At 47.2% G+C, this 24,563-nt stretch overlaps 1 protein-coding gene and 1 non-coding gene across 2 annotated transcripts in view; both read right to left on the bottom strand.

Moving 5' to 3' along the window:
* Window positions 1-24,563, bottom strand: part of LOC145356940 (tetraspanin-2-like) — a 114,888-nt gene that overhangs the window by 85,037 nt on the left and 5,288 nt on the right. The window lies entirely within an intron of this gene.
* Window positions 5,971-6,162, bottom strand: LOC145357182 (U2 spliceosomal RNA). The gene has a single exon (XR_013889268.1). It is a non-coding gene; the product is annotated as a U2 spliceosomal RNA (small nuclear RNA).

The raw sequence follows: 24,563 nt of genomic DNA, 5'->3' as shown, positions 1-24,563 counted from the left end.
TTGCTGTCAAACATCTGCCCCCAATCTACATTCTTCAGTTCCTGCCTAATATTGTTGTAATTAGCCTTCCCCCAATTTAGAACCTTCACTTCAGGACTACACTTATCTTTATCCATCTGTACCTTAAAGCTTACTGAATTGAGCTCACTGTTCCCGAACTGCTCCCTTACTGAGAAGTTGGCCACTTGGTCAGGCTCATTCCCCAATACGAGGTCCAGTATGGTCCATTCCCTAGTTGGACAATTTACATACAGATTACAAACTGTGCCACATCCATGCCCTGCACTCTGCCCATTCCACTCCCCGCGCTCTACCCATTCCAGCCCCATACTCTGCCCAGACCAGTCCCTGCACTCTGCCCAGTCCAGTCTATGTACTCTGCCCAGTCCAGTACACGCACACTGCCCAATTCAGTCCCTGTACTCTACCCATTTCAGTCTCTTCACTCTGCCCAGTCCAGTCCACACATTCTGCCCAGTACAGTCCCCACACTCTGCCCAGTCCAAGCCCCACATTCTGCCCATTCCAGTCTCTTCACTCTGCCCAGTCCAAGCCCCGCACTCTGCCCTGTCTAGGCCCCCATTCTGCCAGTCCAGTCCCCGCATTCTGCCCATTCCAGTCTCTGCATTCTATCCAGTCCAGTACCCGTACTCTGCCCATTCCAGTCTCAGTGCAGCTGGTACTCTGCCCATTCCAGTCTCAGTGCAGCTGGTACTCTGCCCATTCCAGTCCCCGCATTCTGCCCATTCCAGTTTCTGCACACTGCCCATGCCAATCCCAATACAGTACCAATTCTGCCCATTTGACTTCCTGCACGCTGCCCATTACATTCCCCCCTCTCTGCCCATTCCAGACTCTTCATGCTGCCCGTTGCAGGCCCCGCACTCTGCCCATTCCGGTCCCCACACTCTGCCCATTCTGGTCCCCACACTCTGCCCATTCTGGTCCCCACACTCTGCCCATTCCGGTCCCCACACTCTGCCCATTCTGGTCCCCACACTCTGCCCATTCTGGTCCCCACACTCTGCCCATTCTGGTCCCCACACTCTGCCCATTCTGGTCCCCACACTCTGCCCATTGCGGTCTCTCCGCTCTGCCCATTGCGGTCTCTCCGCTCTGCCCATTGCGGTCTCTGCAGTCTGCCCATTCCGGTCTCTGCAGTCTGCCCATTCCAGTCCCGCACTCTGTCCACTGGAGTCCCGCATTCTGCCCATCAGAGTCCGCACACTCTGCCCATTCCAGTCTCCACACAGCCAGCACTCTCCCTAGTTTAGTGCCCTGCACTCTGCCCATTCCAGTCCCTGCACAGCTGGCATTCTGCCCACTCTAGTTTCCGCACAGCCAGAGCTCTGCCCTTTCTAGTTGCTGCACTCGGCCCATTCCACTCTTCACTCTGCCCATCCCAGTCCCCTCGCTCTGCCCATCCCAGTCCCCTCGCTCTGCCCATCCCAGTCCCTGCACTCTGCCCATCCCAATCTCCGCATGGCTGGCTGGGAGTTGGCTCTCCTATGTGTTAGCTTCTTTTTCACCTTACTTTGGAGAGTAACATCTTGTGATCTTAGCAATCTCCTTTCCTCTCGTAACCCTGGTGACGGTAACCATTTTGATGTTGCTCGATCAAATGATGATAATGTGCATTCAAGTATTTTTGTACTTTGCTTCTGTTTAAAGTTAGTGACATATTTCAGAAGCTGCAAAGACCCAGGCAACTATGCCATTACTGTCCCAAAGGCCAACTGCCTAGGACACCATCCCATGCCAGACAGCCGGATTCTATTCTTTGTGGAATAGTGCTGGCAAAAGGCATTGATGTGCCCAATGAGCCATGGTCATATTAAATGGTGGAGCAGGCTCGAGGGGCTGAATAGCCTACTCCTGCTCCTATCATCCTATCATTGTAGTGAAGTCCCCCACCACAATGACCCTGTTCTCCTGTAGGGTATTGGCTCTGTCCAAATTCCCATACAAAGGAAGAAGTATCTCTAATCTTTTTACAACGTCAAGCTGGATAATGAAGCTGATTCCTGCCTCTCAACTCTCACTCCATCCAGAAGAAGGTGTAGCCTGCAGAAAGCTGCGTTTTCTCCACTAAGTGACAGTCACTTAACCATGAAAGCTGCCTGCTAACCAGCACAGTGCATCCTTATCAGACAGTGGTTACAGCACAGAGGAAAGCCATTCTATGTTGTCTCTCAAAAGGCGTGATTCTGCTAGAACAACTCCCCTGCCTTCTCCCTGTAACCCTGTAAATTCTTCATTTTCAGAGAGTGGTTTAATTCCCTTGTAAAAGCTTTGATCGACCTTGCTTTTGTCACACTCTCAGGCAGTGTGTCCAAACCCTAAACACTCAACTGCCTGAAACATGTTTCCACATTGCTTCTTTTGTTGACGATCTTAAATCTCTGCCCTTTTATTCTCAATTCATCCTCCAATGAGAACAGTTTATCCCTATATCGATCTCTATCAAATCTCCCCTTAGCCTTCTTTCCCCCCAAGGAGAACAGTCCCAATCTCTCCAATCTACCTTCATAATGAAATTTCTCATCCCTCAAACCATTCTCATGAATCTTCTCTGTGCTCTCTCCAATGCATTCACATCCTTCCTATAGTGTGACACCCAGAATTGTACACAATATTTCAGCTGTGGTCTAACTAGTGTCTTGTATAAGTTAAGCATACCCTCCTTGCTTTTGTACTCTGTTCCTATTAATAAATGCCAGTGTACTATACGCTTTACTGACCGCTCTCTCCACCTATCCTGTCACCTTTAATGATCTGTGCACATTTTCACCTAGCTCCCTCTGCTCCTGCACTCCCTTTAGAATTTTACCCCTTTGTTTTGTATTGTTCCTCCATGTTCATCACCTCACACTTCTCTGCATTGAACTTCCTCTGCCACCCATCATCTCACTGTACAAAACAGCCTATGTCCCTTTGAAGTTCTATGGTGTCCTCTTCCCAGTTTACAATGCTTCTCAGTTTTGTGTCATCTGCAAACTTTGAAACTGTACCCGGCACACCAATAACAAGACCATTAATATATGTCAGGAAAAGCCCTGAGGAACTCCACTACAATCCTTCCTCCAGTCCCAAAAATGTCCATGAACAACTAAGCTCTGTTTCCTGACCCTCAACCAATTCCATATCACTGTTGTTACTGTCCCTTTTATTCTCTGAGCTCTAACTTTACTTTCAAGTTGGTTGTGCATCACTGCATCCAGTGCACTTTGGAAATCATAGTACACTGAAGCAGACAAGTCTACTGAAGATGGAAAGGTATGGCCAGTGCCTCCGCAATGGCCACTCTTACTTCCCTCAGCATCCTCGAATGTATCTCATTCGCTCTTTGTGCTGAATAACTTTCAGTGTAGGCAGCCTATCCAATATCTCTTTCCTAATAATTTCAAATCCCCTTGTGTCTGAGAACTGGGTAGCATTTTCTTCCTTGATAAATTCAAATGCAAAGCCGAGTTATCAAGTAGAGCTCATATGATCTAAAAATGTTAAATAGAGTTTCCGTTTGCCTTAGGAGCAAAGGAACGGAGTCCAATCTGCTGTGCCATTCACTATGACCACGGCTGATCAAGCACATTGATGTCTGTTACACCTCATATCCCTTTTGTTATTGTCCATCAGAAATCTATCAATCTCTCTTTCAAATACACTCAGTGACTGAGCTTCTACAGCTTTCTGGGATAGAGAATTCTGAAGATTCACAATCCTCTGTGTAAAGACATTACTCATCTTGCTCCTAAGTGGCTTCCCCTTACCTTGAAATTGTGTCCCCTGGTTCTAGACTCCCCAACCGAGGGGAAATATCTTTGCTGCATCTATCCTGTCTGTTCCTTCAAATATTTTGTAGCTTTCAATGAGATCACGTCTCATTCTTCGAAACGCTGGAGAATACAGGCCCAGTTTACCCAATCACTCTTCATAAGGCAGTACCACTGTCCTGGGAACAGGTTTGCTGCACTCCCTCTATGGCAATAACATCCTTACTGAGGTGAAGGGACCAAAACTGCACACATTACTCCAGGTATAGTCTAACCAGGCTTCTATGCAATTGAAGCAAGACGTCACTAACCCCCATATTCAAATCTTTTTGTGATAAAAGCTAACATTCCCCATTAACCTTCCTAATAGCTAAAATTCCCAACAAATTCAAGAAACATAATTTCTCATTTGCAAATCCATACCGACTATCATGATTGTCCAAGTGTTGACTTATCACATTTCTCTTTCTGTCTCCTGCACAATGTGATGTTGTATGTGGATGAAACATTTCAGGATGTAACGGAGTGAGGAAGATGCAGACCTTGTGGGGAAGTGATGGCCTGCATGTTAGCCTGGAGTGACTTATGGACAAGGACACCCAGGTCCCTCTATATATCTACACTTTCTAATTTCTTGCCATTTAGGAAATAGTCTGCACATCTGTTCCTTCTACCAAAGTGAGTTACCTCACATTTTTCCACGTTACATTCCATCTGCCATGTTCTTGCCCACTCATTGAGTCTGTCCAAATCCTCCTGTAGCCACTTTACATCTTCCTCACAAAGCACATTCCCACCTAACTTTGTGTCATTCGTGAACTTGGAAATGTTATATTTGGGACCCACATCCAAATCATTGATATATATTGTGAACAGCTGGAACTCAAGTATGATCTTTGCAGTACCCCACTAGCCACAGCCTGGCAATGTAAGAATGACCTGTTTATTCCTACTCTCTGCTTTCTGCCTATCAGCCAATCCTTAATCCATGCCACTATATGGCCTCCTATCCCATGTGCTTTTATTTTGCTATATTGTGGGGGCTTTTTCAAAAACCAAATACACTATGTCCTGTGACTCTCCTTCGTCAATAAAGTTGGCAACATCATCAAAAATTCCCAACAAATTCAAGAAACATAATTTCTCATTTGCAAATCCATACCGACTATCATGATTGTCCAAGTGTTGACTTATCACATTTCTCTTTCTGTCTCCTGCACAATGTGATGTTGTATGTGGATGAAACATTTCAGGATGTAACGGAGTGAGGAAGATGCAGACCTTGTGGGGAAGTGATGGCCTAGTGGTATTATCGCTGAACTATTAATCAAAAAACTCAGCTCATGTTCTGGCTTCGAATCTCGTCACAGCAGGTGGTAGAATTTGGATTCAATAAAAGAACATATGGAATTAAGAATCCACTGATGATCGTGAAATCATTGTCGATTGTTGGAAAAACCCATCTGGTTCACTAATGTCCTTTAGGGAAGAAATCTGCCATCCTAACCTGAGCTGGCCCGTGTGCGACTCCAGAGCCACAGCAACATGGTTGACTCTCAACTGCCCTCCATGGGCAACTAAGAATGGGCAATAAATACTGGTCAGCAGCGACACCCATGCCCCATGAATGAATAAAAGACAGGATAGCCTGCCTGTGGTAATGGATTATGTTAGGTCAGTCCAACTCTGATTATATCTTCATCATGTGTGTCTGGTGATTTGTTGACTGGGGCTGTGGTGGATAATGTCACACCTTCTGTGGCCATCTCAGCTGTGCCATGCTGTTTCGGTAGCAGAAAGGAAACAACCTTTCCTCATGTGTCGTAACTTTTTCTGTGTGGTTGGAGACAGGTCTTCTCCCTTGTGATAATGTAATCAACGGTAACTGTGAAGGTCAGCCCAACTGGTAGACAACGTAGCCAATAGCAAAACGATGTGGTGGTCAGCTGACTCGGTATAAATAGAAAGCAGATGGGGATTGGGGGGAACTTGTATGGCCCAGGGTGTGACCTGAGGGTTGTGTAATGAAGTTTCTTTATTAAACCTTTTCCTTTGATTTACTTTGTGAGGTTAGTTGTTTTATTTTTTTTAATCCACTTCAATTGAATCAAGTCCAATTCAGAGACCCAACAAGTTGGGACATTCCCGATCCAAGCTGACAAGACAGGGCTCTCACCTCCTGTCTTGGGTTTGATCTACATGATCCAAGCTGATTGGAGTAGGTGTAGCTCCATCTCCAAGGCTTGATCTCATTTGCATCTTAGCCAAAAGGCCGAGATGCAGCTTTTAAAAATTGCTTCAAATGAAGCTGAAATGTAACCTAATGACTTCAACCAAGCACAGCATGTCGATATTACACTTGATCTTAGCCAAAAGGCCAAGAAGTTGCTCGCAACTGGAGTATCCTCACTGTCGGATGGGCATCTCTAACACCAGCCGACATGCTGCCCTCACCCATGTTACACTGTGAACACACACAGGTGCAGGACTGTTCACAAGCAGCTAGAAGTCTCACAACACCTTCTTACTGTGTTTACTCCAGTCCAATGTCGGCATCTCCACATCACCACAAGCAGCTGTACAGAGTCACAGTGCAGACGACCAGTTTCAGTAGAATGTGTCTGAGCGCCGCAGAGGGGAATACCTCTCACACGTGCACACACACACACCCAACCATGTGTACCATCTGCAACATGCACTGCAGCAACTCACCCAGGCTCCTTAGGCAGCATCTTCCAAACCCACAAACACTACCATCTAGAAGGACAAGAGCAGCAGCTACCTGGGAACACCACCACCTGGAAGTTCCTCTCCAAGTCACTGACTTGGAAATATATCGCCGTTCCTTCACTGATGCTGGGTCAAAATCCTGGGACTTCCTCCCTAACAGCACTGTGGGTGTACCTATATCTCAGGGGCTGCAGCAGTTGAAGAAGACAGCTTCCCAGCACCTTCTCAAGGGGAAATTCGGGATGGGCAATAAATGCTGGTCCAGTCAGTGATGCCCACATCTTGTAAATATGTTTTAAAAAAGAAAAGACTGAGAGAATTTTGTGTGAAATGGATGGAGAGAATGAGAAGAATCAAAGTTAACTGGGGATCTTTCGATGAGTGCAGTGTTGAGGTGTGTGTGTGTACAGTGTTAGATACTCACTTCCTTTACTTCCCACCAAGCATGAGGTAATGGACAAATATCATCATGTGTGGAAACACGTCTCTGTTTCCCTGCAGTCTGCTGCTCCAACTTAGAGGGAGATTGTTTTCATCTCGCTGACTGTTAGTAGCTATGCTGGAGTCAGTGCCCACAGCATCTCCTCCAGTTTCCTGTAAAAACACAGCTCGCAGCTAGAGCTGGAAATAAGCCAGCAGCAGGATTGAAAAATTGAAAGAAAACTGAATGGGTGCAGGTGAGATTACAGCCTGACCCACTCACTGACAGAGGGACTGAGACCAACACACAGAGTGAGCCCAAACTGAAGCTCTCTGAAGGAACAGTGAATCGCACCATGGGATGATGAACATGAGGTGGGGACTTGAGGTCTGCTCAGGCAATCCAGCAAACAAACTGAATCCAGCCTCACAAATCTACAACATCTGGCAAACACATTCTGCGGCACTGGCCTTTTTAAATTAGACACAGCAGCAGGATGTGGGAATAAACACCAACCCCACAGACAGGACACAGAGCTGCAGTGAGTACACACTGGCAAGGGAGAGACCTGGATTGTCCCAGACCCCAGCCACAGCTATTCTGACAGCCTTTCTGTATGAACAGGGGTTCAAGGCCACAGTGTGGGAGCAGGGTGACTGTGGGTCAAAGTAGAGGGGTGTGTGAGCAGACAGCAGGAACAGGTGTGTGCAGCTCTATGGGGCACAGTGTAGACCCAGCACATTCCTATTCAAAACACTGACAACACAGGAGCTACGGGGTAAGACACAAGGGTAGCAAAAAGAGAATTAGAGAATGAAGGGAGGAGTTAGAGGGATTTAATGGCAGGCTAACTGTTCCTGGCTAATACACAGGAGTCCAGCCCGGACAGGATTACTGAGATGTGAGAGTCCTTAGGGTGCAGTGGGAGGAAGTTTGGGTGATGATTGTTAGAGGGATTGGGGAGAACAAGAAAAGCCTGAGGGAAGACTGACAGTCTCAAAGAGGGGCTCCAATAGAAGGGTTCGAGTTCACAGGGGAAGAGCTTCAATAAACGGGTTAGAGTCACAGAGGGACGGGGTTCGATGAGGAGTTAGGGTCCCAAGGGAAGAGTTGGAGTCCCATGGGGTGAATTAGGGTAAACACAGTAAGAAGTCTCAAACATCAGGTTAAAGTCCAACAGATTTATTTGGTAGTAAACGCCACTAGCTTTCGGAACGCTGTTCCTTCGTCGGGTGAATGGGGAGTTCTGATCACAAACAGGGCATATAAAGGCACACACAGTTTACAGAATACTGAGTGGAATGTGAGTCTTTACAGCTAATCTGTTATTCAAGTCTTACAGGTACAGACAATGTGAGTGGAGATAGCATTAAGCAGAGGTTAATTGGGGCAAATCAGAGTAGATAAATCCCCAGGACCGGACAGGGTATTCCCTCGGACCTTGAAGGAGAATAGTGTTGAAATTGCAGGGGTCCTAGCAGATATATTTAAAATGTCATATCCACGGGTGAAGTGCCGGATAATTGGAGGGTAGCTCATGTTGTTTCATTGTTTAAAAAAGGCTCAAAAAGTAATCCGGGAAATTATAGGCCTGTATGTTTGACATAGTAGTAGGTAAATTATTGCAAGGAGTACTAAGAGATAGGATCTACAAATATTTGGGTGGACAGGGACTTATTAAGTAGAGTCAACATGGCTTTGTGCATGGTAGGTCATGTTTAACCAGTCTATTAGAGTTTTTCAAGGAGATCACTAGGAAAGTGGATGAAGGGAAGGTGGTGAATCTTGTCTACATGAACTTCAGTGAGACCTTTGACAAGGTCCCTCATGGGAGGTTAGTTAGGAAGCTTCAGTAGGTATACATGGAGAGGGAGTAAATTGGATTAGACACTGGCTCAATGGAAGAAGCCAGAGAGTGACAATGGAGGATTGCTTCTCTGAGTGGAGGCCTGTGACTAGTGGTGTGCCACAGGGATCACTGCTGGGTCCATTGTTGTTTGTCATCTATATCAATGATCTGGATGATAATTGGATCGGCAAATTTACTGATGATACAAAGATCAGAGGTGTAGTGGACAGTGAGGAAGGTTTTCAAAGCTTGCAGAGAGATTTGGAGCAGCTAGAAAAATGGGCTGAAAAACAGTAGATGGAGTTTAATGCAGACAAGTGTGAGGTATTGCACTTTGGAAGGACAAACCAAGGTAGAACATACAAGGTAAATGGTAGGACACTGGAGAGTGCAGTAGAACAGAGGGACCTGGGAATACAGATACATAATTCCCTAAAAGTGGTGTCACAGGTAAATAGCATGAAGAGTGCTTTTGGTACATTGGCCTTTATAAATCAAAGTATTGAGTATAAGAGTTGGAATGTTATAGTGAGGTTGTATAAGACATTGGTGAGGCCAAATTTAGAGTATTGTGTGCAGTTATTGTGTGCGGTTTTGGTCATCTAATTACAGGAAGGATATTAATAAGGTTGAAAGAATGCAGAGAAGGTTTACAAGGATGTTGCCGGGACTTGAGAAACTGAGTTACGGAGAGAGATTGAATAGGTTAGGACTTTATTCCCTGGAGCATAGAAGAATGAGGGGAGATTTGATAGAGATGTATAAAATTATGATGGATATAGATAGAGTGAATTGCAAGCAGGCTTTTTCCACTGAGGCTAGGGGAGAAAAAAACCAGAGGGCATGGGTTAAGGGTGAAGGGGGAAAAGTCTAAAGAGAATATTGGGGGGGGCGGGTTCTTCACACAGAGAGTGGTGGGAGTGTGGAATGAGCTGCCAGATGAAGTGGCAAATGCAGGCTCACTTTTAACATTTAAGAAAAACTTGGACAGGTACATGGATGAGAGGGGTGTAGAGGGATGTGGTCCAGGTGCAGGTCAGTGGGACTAGGCAGAAAAATGGTTCAGCACAGGCAAGAAGGGCCAAAAGGCCTGTTTCTGAGCTGTAGTGTTCTATGGAGAGGATTGGGGTCCCAGGAGGAAAGTTGAGATCCCAGAGAGAGGATTAGGGTCCCAGGGAGAGGACTAAGGTCCCAGGTGGTGGATTAGAGTCCTAATGAGAAGTTAGGTTCCCAGTGTGAGGGTTGAGCTCCCGGTGGGAGGTTTGGGTTCCCAGTGTGAGAATTGTGCTCCCAGTGTGAGAATTGGGCTCTCAGTGTGAAGGTTGGGTTTCCAGTTTGAGGGTTAGGCTCCCGGTGTGAGGGTTGGGCTCCCGGTTTGAGGGTTGGGCTCTCAGTGTGAGGGTTGGGTTCCCGGTGTGAGGGTTGGGCTCTCAGTGTGAGGGTTGGGTTCCCGTTGTGAGGGTTGGGTTCCCGTTGTGAGGGTTGGGCTCCCGTTGTGAGGGTTAGGCTCCCGTTGTGAGGGTTGGGCTCCCAGTGTGAGGGTTGGGCTTCCGGTGTGAGGGTTGGGCTCTCGGTGTGAAGGTTGGGCTCTCAGTGTGAGGGTTGGGTTCCCGGTGTGAGGGTCGGGCTCTCGGTGTGAAGGTTGGGCTCTCAGTGTGAGGGTTGGGTTCCCGGTGTGAGGGTTGGGCTCTCAGTGTGAAGGTTGGGTTCCCGGTGTGAGGGTTGGGCTCTCGGTGTGAGGGTTGGGTTCTCGGTGTGAAGGTTGGGCTCTCGGTGTGAGGGTTGGGTTCCCGGTGTGAGGGTTGGGCTCCCGGTGTGAGGGTTGGGCTCCCGGTGTGAGGGTTGGGTTCCCGGTGTGAGGGTTGGGCTCCCGGTGTGAGGGTTGGGTTCCCGGTGTGAGGATTGGGCTCCCGGTGTGAGGGTTGGGCTCCCGGTGTGAAGGTTGGGTTCCCGGTGTGAGGGTTGGGTTCCCGGTGTGAGGGTTGGGCTCTCAGTGTGAGGGTTGGGCTCTCAGTGTGAGGGTTGGGTTCCCGGTGTGAGGGTTGGGTTCCCGGTGTGAGGGTTGGGCTCTCAGTGTGAGGGTTGGGCTCCCGGTGTGAGGGTTGGGTTCCTGGTGTGAGGGTTGGGTTCCCGGTGTGAGGGTTGGGTTCCCGGTGTGAGGGTTGGGCTCTCGGTGTGAGGGTTGGGCTCCCGGTGTGAGGGTTGGGTTCCCGGTGTGAGGGTTGGGCTCTCGGTGTGAGGGTTGGGTTCCCGGTGTGAGGATTGGGCTCTCGGTGTGAGGGTTGGGCTCCCGGTGTGAGGGTTGGGCTCTCAGTGTGAAGGTTGGGTTCCCGGTGTAAGGGTTGGGCTCCTGGTTTGAGGGATGGGCTCCCGGTGTGAGGGTTGGGCTCCCGGTGTGAGGGTTGGGTTCCATGTGTGAAGGTTGGGTTCCCGGTGTGAGGGTTGGGTTCTCGGTGTGAAGGTTGGGTTCCCGGTGTAAGGGTTGGGCTCCTGGTTTGAGGGATGGGCTCCCGGTGTGAGGGTTGGGCTCCCGGTGTGAGGGTTGGGTTCCCGGTGTGAGGGTTGGGTTCCCGGTGTGAGGGTTGGGTTCCCGGTGTGAGGGTTGGGTTCCCGGTGTGAGGGTTGGGCTCCCGGTGTGAGGGTTGGGCTCCCAGTGTGAAGGTTGGTCTCCCGGTGTGAGGGTTGGTCTCCCAGTGTGAGTGTTGGGTTCTCGGTGTGAGGGTTGGGCTCCCAGTGTGAAGGTTGGGCTCCCGGTGTGAGGGTTGGGCTCTCAGTGTGAGGGTTGGGTTCTCGGTGTGAGGGTTGGGCTCTCAGTGTGAGGGTTGGGCTCCCGGTGTGAGGGTTGGGTTCTCAGTGTGAGGGTTGGGCTCCCAGTGTGAGGGTTGGGTTCCCAGTGTGAAGGTTGGGTTCCCGGTGTGAGGGTTGGGTTTCCGGTGTAAGGGTTGGGCTCCCGGTGTGAGGGTTGGGCTCCCAGTGTGAGGGTTGGGCGCCCGGTGTGAGGGTTGGGTTCTCAGTGTGAGGGTTGGGCTCCCGGTGTGAGGGTTGGGTTCCCAGTGTGAAGGTTGGGTTCCCGGTGTGAAGGTTGGGTTCCCGGTGTGAGGGTTGGGTTTCCGGTGTAAGGGTTGGGCTCCCGGTGTGAGGGTTGGGCTCCCGGTGTGAGGGTTGGGCTCCCGGTGTGAGGGTTGGGTTCCCGGTGTGAGGGTTGGGTTCCCGGTTTGAGGGTTGGGCTCCCGGTGTGAGGGTTGGGTTCCCGGTGTGAGGGTTGGGTTCCCGGTGTGAGGGTTGGGCTCCCGGTGTGAGGGTTGGGTTCCCGGTTTGAGGGTTGGGCTCCCGGTGTGAGGGTTGGGTTCCCGGTGTGAGGGTTGGGTTCCCGGTGTGAGGGTTGGGCTCTCGGTGTGAGGGTTGGGGTCCTGGTTTGAGGGATGGGCTCCCAGTGTGAGGGTTGGGCTCCTGGTTTGAGGGTTGGGTTCTCGGTGTGAGGGTTCGGCTCTCGGTGTGAGGGTTGGGCTCCCGTTGTGAGGGTTGGGTTTCCGATGTGAGGGTTGGGTTCCCGGTGTAAGGGTTGGGGTCCCAGTGGGAGGGATGGGCTTCCGGTGTGAGGGTTGGGCTCCTGGTTTGAGGGTTGTGTTTCCGGTGTGAGGGTTGGGGTCCCAGTGTGAGGGTTGGGCTCCCGGTGTGAGGGTTGTGTTTCCGGTGTGAGGGTTGGGGTCCCAGTGTGAGGGTTGGGCTCCCGGTGTGAGGGTTGGGTTCCCGGTGTGAGGGTTGGGCTCCCGTTGTGAGGGTTGGGTTCCCGGTGTGAGGGTTGGGCTCTCGGTGTGAGGGTTGGGTTTCCGGTGTGAGGGTTGGGGTCTCAGTGTGAGGGTTGGGTTCCCGGTGTGAGGGTTGGGCTCCCGGTGTGAGGGTTGGGCTCCCGGTGTGAGGGTTGGGGTCCCAGTGGGAGGGTTGGGTTCCCCGTGTGAGGGTTGGGGTCTCAGTGTGAGGGTTGGGTTCCCGGTGTAAGGGTTGGGGTCCCAGTGGGAGGTGTTTGATTTTTTTTTACTCTCCCCTCCACAAGTATTATTGTAAATTCATTTGGCAGAATTTTCCCAAATGCGCAAACGAGAGAATCACGCTGGCTATTCCAATGAGCTGTCGACCAGTGAGTCACTTGAGTGGGTGGGTTGGGAGTGGAGCCGAAGCTCGCGGTGAAGCTGGCTGCAGAGCACTTGGGGCGCCATTGCGCAGGAACCCCGATCTCCTGATGTACTGGAAGATACCTGCCACCTCCTCAGGCACAGTTATGGTGCCCAGTAGAAGCCCACAGGCATTGTCCAGCTCTGCCCTCTCCACATGAAGGGGGGAAATGCCCAGGGAGGCTGGAAATAGGCATTCCGGGCTGATTAATGACATGCTGTTCCCATATCCATGAGTGCACAGAGGGCCAGAGGATCTGGAGAGAAAACTTGCAGGGTAGCGGGATAGCTACAGTCTGGTTTCTCAGCTCAGCCAGCACTCTGTACTCAGGGTACAAAATTCCACCCTTTCAATCCATTCACCCCTGTCTGCCTCCCTCTCTTTCTTTCTGTATCTCGAGAGCCTGGACAAAGGCAAACACAGACACTCGAGTTTATCATTGTCTCTAATTCGCTAGTTCAGCCTCTGGCTGACTGAGGTGGAGACTATTTGAGGAGCAAGGTCTCAAACTGGAGATTCAGGTCATGGTTTATCAGGCAGGAATGGCCCCCATACTCTCATTGGCTTCAGAGTGTCAGACAACAGAGGGCGGACACCCCAACATTCAGGAGAAATACCATCCATGCTGTCTTCACAATAGCCTGCAAATTTGGCAGCGGTGAGGTGGTCCAACATCAGTGTCCTCTCCCAGTGTCCAGCATCAAGGCACTAATCACTCAAATCCCACTCCTCTGAGTGAAACTTGTTGCTCATATACCTGATGCCAGACTCCTGAAACAACTGCCCTACTCAGAACTCGGTTATGGGAGGAGGCTTCCAAGAGGATAGTGGGAATGCTTTAGCGCTATCCCTGGAAAGATCAAACATTCCCATCAACTGGTTGATGTCCCTGGTCAATGACTGAGCAAAATGGAGAAGGTTCACTTGCAAAGGCACAGAATAGATCTACAGACTGTGTCAAGATACCACAGAGATACAGCCCTGGTATCACAGAGATACAGCCCGGATATCACAGAGATACAGCCCAGATATCACAGAGATACAGCCCGGATATCACAGAGATACAGCCCGGATATCACAGAGATGCAGCCCGGATATCACAGAGATACAGCCCAGATATCACAGAGATACAGCCTGGATATCACAGAGATACAGCCCGGATACCGCAGAGACACAGCCCGGATATCGCAGAGATACAGCCCTGGTATCACAGAGATACAGCCTGGATATCACAGAGATACAGCCCAGATATCGCAGAGATACAGCCCGGATATCACAGAGATACAGCCCGATATCACAGAGATACAGCCAGGGTATCACAGAGACACAGCCAGGATATCGCAGAGATACAGCTCGGATATCGCAGAGATACAGCCCAGATATCACAGAGATACAGCCCGGATCTCGTACAGATACAGCCAGGATCTTGCAGAGAATCCCCAAACTGCCCATCTAGCCAACCTTTCCAGCACCATCTGCCTCACATCTGGCAGCGTCTGCCCATTCAGCAGTATCAGCCATCCCAGAACCTATTAATCAGGAGTGAAAGCAAGCCATTCTCGATCTGAGGGTCTGCTTAAAAAGACATTTTGTTCCAGTCTCTCTCCTATCCTTTCTCCTTCTTCCCTCCCCTCCCTCCTTCCCTTTCTCCCTCCGTACATAAACTGTAAGCAGATGAATGAGTAGATGTTAGTTATTGTGACTGGAAAGTTGTAAAAAGTATGCTTCTTGTTATCTAGTCAATCTGAACCCAGCAAGAGAGGATTTGCAGAGAGTGAGAATGGGATTGCCATGTAGAATAAGCTATTTACCATTTATATAGATGATCTGGAGGAGGGAACCGAGTGCAGGGTGTCGAAATTTGCTGATGACACCAAGATTGGGGGAAAGGCAAATTGTGCGGAGGGTGTGGAGAGTCTGCAGAAGGATCTAGATAGGCTGGGCGAATGGGCCAGGAAGTGGCAAATGGAATTTAATGTTGGCAAGTGTGAGGTGGTCCACTTTGGTAGGAAGAATGGTAGGAAGGACTATTACTTACGTGGCGAAAAACTGCAGCAGGCGACGGTGCAGAGGGACCTCGGGGTCCTTGTGCATGAGTCGCAAAAACCCAGCTTGCAGGTGCAGCAGGTGGTCAGGAAGGCGAATGGGATGCTGGCCTTCATAGCGAGGGGGATTGAATATAGAAGTAGGGAGGTCTTGCTGCAGCTGTATAGGGCATTGGTGAGGCCGCAGCTGGAGTACTGTGTGCAGTTTTGGGCGCCGCACCTGCGCAAGGATATTTTGGCCCTGGAGGGAGTGCAGAGGAGGTTTACTAGGCTGATACCGGAGTTGAGGGGATTGAGCTATGAGGAGAGGCTGAATAAACTAGGCTTGTACTCGTTAGAGTTTAGAAGAATGAGGGGAGATCTCATTGAGACGTATAAGATGATGAATGGGATGGATAGGATAGAGGTGGAGAGACTCTTCCCGCTCAAAAAAGACAGTAGGACTAGGGGGCACAGCCTCAAGATAAAGGGGAGGCGGTTTAGAACGGAGTTGAGGAGGAACTTCTTCACTCAAAGGGTGGTGAATCTCTGGAATTCTCTGCCCGTTGAAGTGGTGGAGGCTGCCTCGCTAAATATTTTTAAGAAGCGGGTTGATGGGTTCTTGATAAGAGAGGGGATTAAGGGTTATGGGGAGAGGGCGGGAAAGTGGAACTGAGCCACAACAGATCAGCCATGATCTTATTGAATGGCGGGGCAGGCTCGAAGGGCTAGATGGCCTACTCCTGCTCCTATTTCTTATGTTCTTATGTTCTTATAAGCTGAGAGTAAGTTAAACCAAGGGATGACAGTAAAGAAGTAATAATCAGGAATGAATTCAAACTTGGAGATTAAAACTAGCTAAAGGGAAGGCACTAACACTGAAGAGATTTTAGGATTTGTTCGCAGGATGTGTGTGTCACTCACAACTCCATTTGTCAATCTCCTCTAATGTGGCAAAAATCTGATTCACAATTTCTGTTGGAGAATAAAGTATTTAATTTCAGGAATTAAAGGTGAATAGAAGATTCTGTTTGAAAAATTGGTAATAACTCTGATGTAAATACAATTAAAACAAGCCTGGGTTAATTACACTTGGAAGGTAGACGTGTATTTATTTTCAAGGTCAGATTTTAACAGATGGGACTCATAAACAATGAGGAGTCTTCTTTCTGAGCACAATACAGCCAAGAGTTCTGCCCTTCCATACTGAATTTAAATTCTCTATCTGGCTTCCAGGTCAAAGGAAGCAGATTTGTAAACACTGGCTTTCTTCATTACCAGGGAGTTTGGAGAGAGGATTGGAGAATTCCACAAACAAGGTAATTATTCATGTGGGTTGCAGAATCTAAGAATGAAATAATTTAAAACCCAATAATTAACTGACAAAACCACGCTGCAAGATTACAGATTTTTAAGCAAAAAACAAACTTTATTGCAAATCAAAAAGAATTTTAAAAAGTATGTACCATTCACTTATTTTACAACTCTATGTTATGAACCTTGTGTTACTTTTTACTCCCCCGCCAACAATTTTTCACACGTTCAAAAAGTCTTGAAGGTACATTTACTTCTCAACAGATCAAATCAAAGACATGCCATAGTCCTCCAGTATTCACTTTAATTCTCAGTACTTCAGTTATCCTCAGAGATAAGATTCAATGGGATTCCTTCCATTAACTTTTTGACTATGTGACCCTCCACATTTTCTTTATAGATCTCATGACTGTGGATGTCACTGCTCCTTGTTCAGGTGACAGCAGTAAATCAACTGCTTTGTCACACTTTTCTGAACTAATTCTGCTGACTGCTTTCTGCAGCAAGGCTCTATGAGGACCATTCATTGTAAACTAGAGCAAATCTTCCAACTGCTTTTTCCTCCTGAAACCCAAAATGAAATTGAGCTACGGTTGAATTTCGCCAGATGTGTAAGCCTAACTAATTGTCCTGCGGCTTCTCTCTATCCAGAGAGATGCTGCCTACACTGCAGCAAAGCTGCAACTGTCTCTGTCTATTCCTCAAACTGTACTTCTTGTCAGCCACCACACACATACATTAAATAAAGGAACCTTCTGATCTACACAGCCCATCTTTATGACAATGTGGCAAGCTTTGGGATATTCAGACAGAAATACAAATAAATTATTTTAACATCAACACAACTTTTTACCTCTGTAACCAGTATGAATAATTTATATTTCAAATGGATGTAAGTTATAGAATCATTGAATCCCTACAGTGCAGAAGGAGGCCTTTTGGATCATTCAGCCTGTACCAACAACAATCCTTCCCAGCTCCTATCCCATTAACCCTATTGTTAGTCCTCCACACTAAGGGGCAATTTAGCATGGCCAATCCACCTAACCCGCACATCTTTGGACTGTGGGAGAAAACCGGAGCACCAGGAGGAAACCCACGCAGACACAGGGAGAATGTGCAAATTGCAGACAGTGACCCAAGGCCAGAATTGAACCTATGTCCCTGATGCTGTGAGGTATCAGTGCTAATCATGGTGCCACCGTGCTGCCCTTTCTCCAACTCTCTGTACAACTAAAAAGTCACTCTTAAATTTGTGTAGAATAATCACAGGGCAGTTAAATCCAAATGTTTGATTTCCCTTTACATTACAGCTGTTCATTAGTTTTTTAATCAAACTGTTTTAGTTATCTTACATTTAACTCTTTAATGTTTAATTTTTTATATTCTAAAACCTCTGAATAATGAACTATATTTTCACAATATTTCATTTATTTAAAAGTGGTTACAGAGATGTTTTATCAATATAGCTGAAAAGATTTATCACTAAAATGCAGAATTTTAAATCAGAGTCAAGTTCACCACCTGGGAGCACTCCAGCTGTCAGTGATTGAAAATGGATTTGAAAAAGGAAACTGAACCACTGATAGAACCAAGAATGACAGCCCATTTAGAGACAAAACTGTATATGATGAGAATCATTTAGAACCATGTTTACAAGTTGGCCAAGATTGGATCTAAATATTCAAGGATATTTGCCATTACTGAAGGACAAGAGATGAGAGAATGGTGGTGGGGTAGCTCTGTTACGTAAGGGTGATATTAGTACAGTCGTGAGAGAAGGCCTTAATTCAGGTCAAGATGTAGAATCAGTTTGGGTGGAAATAACCAATACGAATTGTAGGCACTCACTGTGGGAACAGTTGCAAGGTCCCCTAATAGCAACTACAATATTGGACAGAGTAGAGGAAGAAATAATGGGGTAGAAACAAAGATTATTTAAAAAATTCTGAGTGACTTTAATCTTCACGTCAATTGGGGAAATTAAAATGGCAAAGGTAGCTTGGAGGATGGGTTTCTAGCGTGTATATAGTAGTAAGGGTGGCATGGTGGCTCAGTGCTTAGCACTGCTGCCTCACAGCATCAGGGACCCAGGTTCAATTCCAACCTCTGGCCACTGTCTATGTCGAGTCTGCATATTCTCCCCGTGTCTGTGTGGGTTTCCTCTAGGCGCTCCAGTTTCCTCCCACAGTCCAAAAATGTGCAGGTTAGGTGGCCATGCTAAATTGCCCCTTAGTGTCAGAGGGACTAGCTAGGGTAAACACATGGGGCTATGGGGATAGGGCCTGGGTGGTCGGTGCAGGCTTGATGGCTGAATAGCCTCCTTCTGCACTGTATGATTCTATCACTCAGGACAATAGTTTAGAACAATATGTTCTAGTACTGGTTGAGTTGGGGGGAGACACTATTTTAAAACTGATAACATGCAAGGAGATAAAACTAATGAATGACTTCAAAGTAAAGGAACCTTGAGGCAACAATCATCATTACATGATAGAATTTCACATTTGCTTTGAGGGTGAAAAATGTGGGTCTGGGAATAGTTTCTCAAACTTTAATGAAGGAAATTCAGATGATATGAAGATGGGAGCTGGATAAAGTAAACTGAGAAAATGTGATGAAGGGTCATCCAGACTCGAAATGTTGACTCTATTCTCTCTCCACAGATACTGTCAGACCTGCTGAGATTTTCCAGCAGTTTCTGTTTTAGAACATAGAACATGTTTTGTTTCAGATTCCAACATCCGCAGTATTTTGAATTACTTTGCATCTGTCATTACAAAGGAAGAATCATAAAATCCATCGAATTATAGAAATGCCTACAGTATAGAAGGAATGGCCTTTCCAGCATTCACTGACAACAATCCCACCCATGCACTATTCCCCTAACCCCACTTATTTACGCTGCTAAACCCCCCCAACACCAAGGGAGAATTTATCATGGCCAATCCACCTAACCAGCACGTCTTTCAGACTGTGGGAGGAAACCGCAGCACCCGGAGGAAGCTTATGCAGACATGGGGAGAATGTGCAAACTCCAGTCATATAGTCACCCAAGGTTGGAATTGAGCCTGGGTCGCTGGTGTAGTGAAGCAGCGGTGCCAGAGAATACAACCCAGGCTATGGTGAAAAATTATGTAACTTTTTGTGCTTTAAAATTGATGAGAAGCTAACATTGGATAGGCTATCTATGCCTAAAGGTGCTAAGACACCGGACGAGGTAAGATGCATCTAAGGAGAGGAGCAAAGTGTGGCCAAATGGCTAACAGCCTGAGCAACATAAAATTGGACACTTTAATGTTCAGCTAAACAGCTTCTACAAACAAAAAGCCGGATAGAATTCAGATAGGATGAGGTTATCACAGGTCAAAATACAACAGGGACCATACCAGAATAAAGGCAAAATATTGTAAATGGTCAAATCTGAAACAAAAACAGAAAATGCTGCAAAAACTCAGCAGGTCTGACAGCATCTGTGGAAAGAGAACAGAGCCTGATGAAGAGTTATCCAGAGTTGAAACATTGGTTCTATTCTCTGTTCACAAATACTGTCAGGCCTGCTGAGTTTCTACAGTATTTTCTGTTTAGGGACCATACCAGAGCTGTCTTGCAGCTTGTACTTGACCTTCATAATGGGGGAGTCATTATGACCCAAAACAGAGTCTAGATGACATACTGAAAGACAGGCTCAAACTTTACAATGGAAGAATTATTATGGCCAAAATCCATCAGGAGGTACTCAGCCAGAATAATAGGAAAAGACATTCACCGGAATTCGAGCGCCCAGCCCACCATGGAATTGGAACAGGTGAGAGGCACACAATGGAAACGTCCGTGGATCCTGGGTGGGAATTTCCAGTCTGGCTCGAGCGGGGGCATAAAATCCCGCCTATTATGTTTGTGTATTCCCCAGTTTCAGGCAGACTCCCTGCTCTTAACCAAATCCTGAAAGGAGATATGTACAACTAGGATAGTCTGACCTAACCTCATTGAGTACTGTCACTCTCGTCCTGTCACCCCATTGGCTGCAGGCCAAAAAACATGATCTGTAGCAATGGAGGAGGGTGTGTATGGCCCACCTTTGTACCCAGAAAACCCTGAGTTAATCTGTCGATATGAGCTCAGTGAATTGAATGCAATAGCCCAGTCAACCTCACTAGAATGGGTATCGCAGTTAGCCTGGCTTGGGGAAAAGCTAACTTAATTTATGATGTAAAAGTAGTTTCTTTAACTTGCATGTGTTTTAATGAAGCTAAGTTCAACCATAGTCCATTGCCTGTCTGACAAAGTAAGGGTACCTGGGTAGACATGCTTTGAGTGAATAACTGGTGGAAATGTCTGTACAGAATATTTCACAAGCAATAGGAGTGAGAATGGAAATTGCAAAGGTGCAGGCCATAATTTTTCCGTCTTCCTTAGTCTCAGGGGTGGCCCCAGAGCACCAGAGAATAGAAAATCTTACACCCTTACTCAAAAAAGATTGTAAGGATAAGCCCAGCAATGGCAGGTCAGTCAGTTTAACTTTCGTACTGGGGAAACATTTAGAAGCAATAATTTGGGACATAATTGATAGTTACATGGATAAATGCAGGTTAATTAAGGAATGCATGGATTTCTTAAGGGTCAATCTTGTTTAACTCACTTGGAGTTTTTGGAGAGGTAACAGAGATGGTCGGTGAGGGCAATGCTATTGATATGTTGTACACGAATGTCCAAAAAATGTTTGATACAATGCCACACAACAGACTTGTGAGCAAAATTATAGCTCATAGAGTAAAAGGGGCAGTATAAACATGGATACAAAATTGGCTGAACGACAAGAAATAGAGAACAGTGGTTGATGGATGTTTTTCATGCTTGTGGAAGTTTTGTAGTGATGTTGCCCAGGGTGAGTGTGGCTTTTCCTGATAGAAAATAATGATCTAGACCTTGGTGTGCAGGGGACAGTTTCTGCATGGCAGCATCGTGACCAGTGAGGAGGACAGTGTAGAACTTCAAAAGGACATCGACAAGTTGGTGGAGTGGGCAGACAGGTGGCAGATGAAGTTCAACACAGAAAAATGTGAAGTGATTGATTTTGGTAGGAAAACGTGGAGAGACAAGAGAAAATAATCCAAAAGGAGTTTGGGAGCAGAGGGAGCTGGGTGTATCTGTGCACAGATTATTAAAGATGGCAGGTCAGGGAGAGCAGTTAAAGCAAATTTATTGGGATTTATTGAAAGGGGCATAGAGTACAAGAGCAAGGAACTTCTACAAGATACTTGTGAGATCTCAGCTGGAGTATTGTGTACAATTCTGAACAACGCACTTTAGGAAGGATGTGAAGGCATTGGAGAGAGTGCAGAGAAGATTCAGGAGCATGGCTCCAGGGCTGAAGATCTTCAGTTGTGAAGATAGAATGGAGAAATTGGGACTAATCTCCTTAGAGGAGACTGAGAGTAGATTTGATAGAGATGTTCAAAATCATGAGTGGTCTGGACAGAGTAGATAGAGAGAAAGCGTTCCCATTGATGGAAGGATTAAGAATGAGAGGGCACAAACTGAAGGTAATTGGAAAAAGAAGCAGAAGTGACAGAGGAGCAACCTTTTCACATAGTGAGTGATTAGGATCTGGAATGTACTGTCTGAGAGTGTAGTGGAGACAGATTCACACAGCGAGTGGATAGGATCTGGAACGTACTGTCTGACAGTGTGATGAAGAGTGTGATTCACACAGTGAGTGGTCAGGATCAGAATGTACTGTCCGAGAGTGTGGTGGAGACAAATTCACACAGTGAGTGGTTAGAATCTGGAATGTACTGTCCGAAAGTGTGGTGGAGACAAATTCATACAGTGAGTCGTTAGGATCTGGAATATACTGTCTGAGAGTGTGGTGGTGACAGATTCACACAGTGAGTGGATAGGATCTGGAATGCAACGTCTGAGAGTGTGGCGGAGGCAGATTCACACAGTGGTTTGGGCCTAGAATGCACTGTCTGAGAGTGTATTGGAAACAGATCATACGGCAAGTGGTAGGATCTGGAATTCATTATCTGAGAGCATGGCGGAGACAGATTCACACAGCAAGTGGTTAGTATCTGAATGTACTGCCTGAGAGTTTGGTGGAGATAGATTTGCACAGCAAGTGGTTAGGATCTGGAATCCACTGTCTGAGAGTGTGGTGGAGCCGGATTTGCACAGCGAGTGGTTAGGATCTGGATTGCATCGTCAGAGAGTGTAGTGGAGTCAAATTCATACTGCAAGTGGTTCGGATGTGGAATGCACTGTCTGAGAGTGTGGTGAACAGATTCACACAGTGAGTGGTTAGGGTCTAGAATGCACTATCTGAGAGTGTGGTAGAATCAAATTCAGAGTGGTTAGGAGCTGGAATGTACTGTCTGAAAATGCCTCGGAGGCAGATTCACACAGTGAGTGGTTAGGGTCTAGAATGCACTATCTGAGGGTGTATTGGAGACAGATCCACAGGGCAAGTAGTTAGGATCTGGAATCCACTATCTGAGAGTGTGGTGGAGACAAATTCACACAGCGAGTGGTGAGGATCTGGGTTGCATTATCTGAGTGTGGTGGAGACAGATTCACACAGCGAGTCATTAGGAGCTGGAAGGTACTGTCTGAGAGTTTGATGGGGACAGATTCACACAGCGAATGGATAGGATCTGGAGATACGAATGGATACTGTCTGAGAGTACGTGGAGGCAAGTTCATGTGAGGATTCCAAAAAGGAATTGGATTATTGTTTGAAAGGGAAGACTGTGCGGGTTTATAAGGAGATGGTGGGGGGAATGTTATGAGGTGCATTGCCAGTTTGGAAAGTTGTACAGCTCTGATGGGCTGAATGGCCTCCTTCCTGAGTTGTAACAATTCTGTGATATGTCGTTCATTCAGCTAAGATATATTCTATTGAAAAAGAAGGACTCTACAGAAGATGCATCATTCATGGCTAGCAAGGAAGTGAAGAATATAGTCAAATTGTAAGAAAAAACATACAAAGATTCATGATAGATCAAAGGTTGCACTGATTGTAGAAACCAGCAAAGGAGGATTAAAATTTTTTAAAAAGTTTATTTATTAGCCACTTGTAAGGCTTACATTAACACTGCAATGAAGTTACTGTGAAATTCCTCTAGTCGCCACACTCCGATGCCTATCAGGTTGATGCACCTAACCAGCACATCTTTCAGACTGTGGGAGGAAACCAGAGCACCTGGAAGAAACATACGCAGACACAGGGAGAACGTGCAAACTCCACACAGACAATGGCCCAAGCTGGAAATCAAACCCAGGTCCCTGGTGCCGTGAGGCAGCAGCACTAACCACTGTGCCACTGCGCCATAAAGATTAATAAGGAGGGAGAACATAGAACATAGAACATAGAACACTACAGCACAAACAGGCCCTTCGGCCCACAAGTTGCGCCGATCACATCATCACCTACCAACCTACAGACCTATCTATAACCCTCAATCTCATTAAACCCCATATACTCATCCAGGAGTCTTTTAAAAGACCCCAGCGAGTTCGCCTCCACCACCACTGACGGCAGCCGATTCCATTCACTCACCACCCTCTGAGTGAAAAACTTACCCCTAACATCACTTCTGAACCTCCCTCCCCGCACCTTAAATCTGTGTCCTCTCGTAGCGACCATTTCAACCCGGGGAAATAGCCTCTGAGAGTCCACCCTATCTATTCCTCTCAACATTTTGTAAACTTCTATCAGGTCGCCTCTCAACCTTCATCTCTCCAGGGAAAAGAGTCCCAGCTCCCTCAACCTAACTTCATAAGGCATGCCTCCCAGTCCAGGCAACATCCTTGTAAGTCTCCTCTGTACCCTTTCAATAGCTTCTACATCTTTCCTATAGTGAGGCGACCAGAACTGCACACAATACTCCAAATGAGGCCTGACAAGGGTCTTATAAAGTTCCAGCATTACCTCCCGACTCCTAAACTCAATCCCTCGATTAATGAAGGCCAGTACACCATACGCCCTTCCGACCACCTCCTCCACCTGCGAGGCCGATTTAAGAGTCCTGTGGACCCGGACCCCAAGATCCTTCTGCTCCTCAACACTACTCAGACTTCTGCCCTTGATAGTGTACTCGTTCATCCCGTTGGTTCTGCCAAAATGGACGACTACACATTTATCCGCGTTGAAGTCCATCTGCCACTTCTCCGCCCAGTCCTGCATCCTATCTATGTCCTGCTGCAACTTTTGCCATCCTTCCAGATCATCCACAACACCACCGACCTTCGTGTCATCAGCGAACTTACTTACCCAT

Source organism: Carcharhinus amblyrhynchos, chromosome 22 (genome assembly GCF_965287045.1).
Source record: "Carcharhinus amblyrhynchos chromosome 22, sCarAmb.v2.hapA, whole genome shotgun sequence".
Classification (NCBI taxonomy): Eukaryota; Metazoa; Chordata; class Chondrichthyes; order Carcharhiniformes; family Carcharhinidae; genus Carcharhinus; species Carcharhinus amblyrhynchos.
The sequence above is the reverse complement of the archived record's forward strand: the minus strand, read 5'-3'. Positions and strand labels throughout refer to the sequence as shown.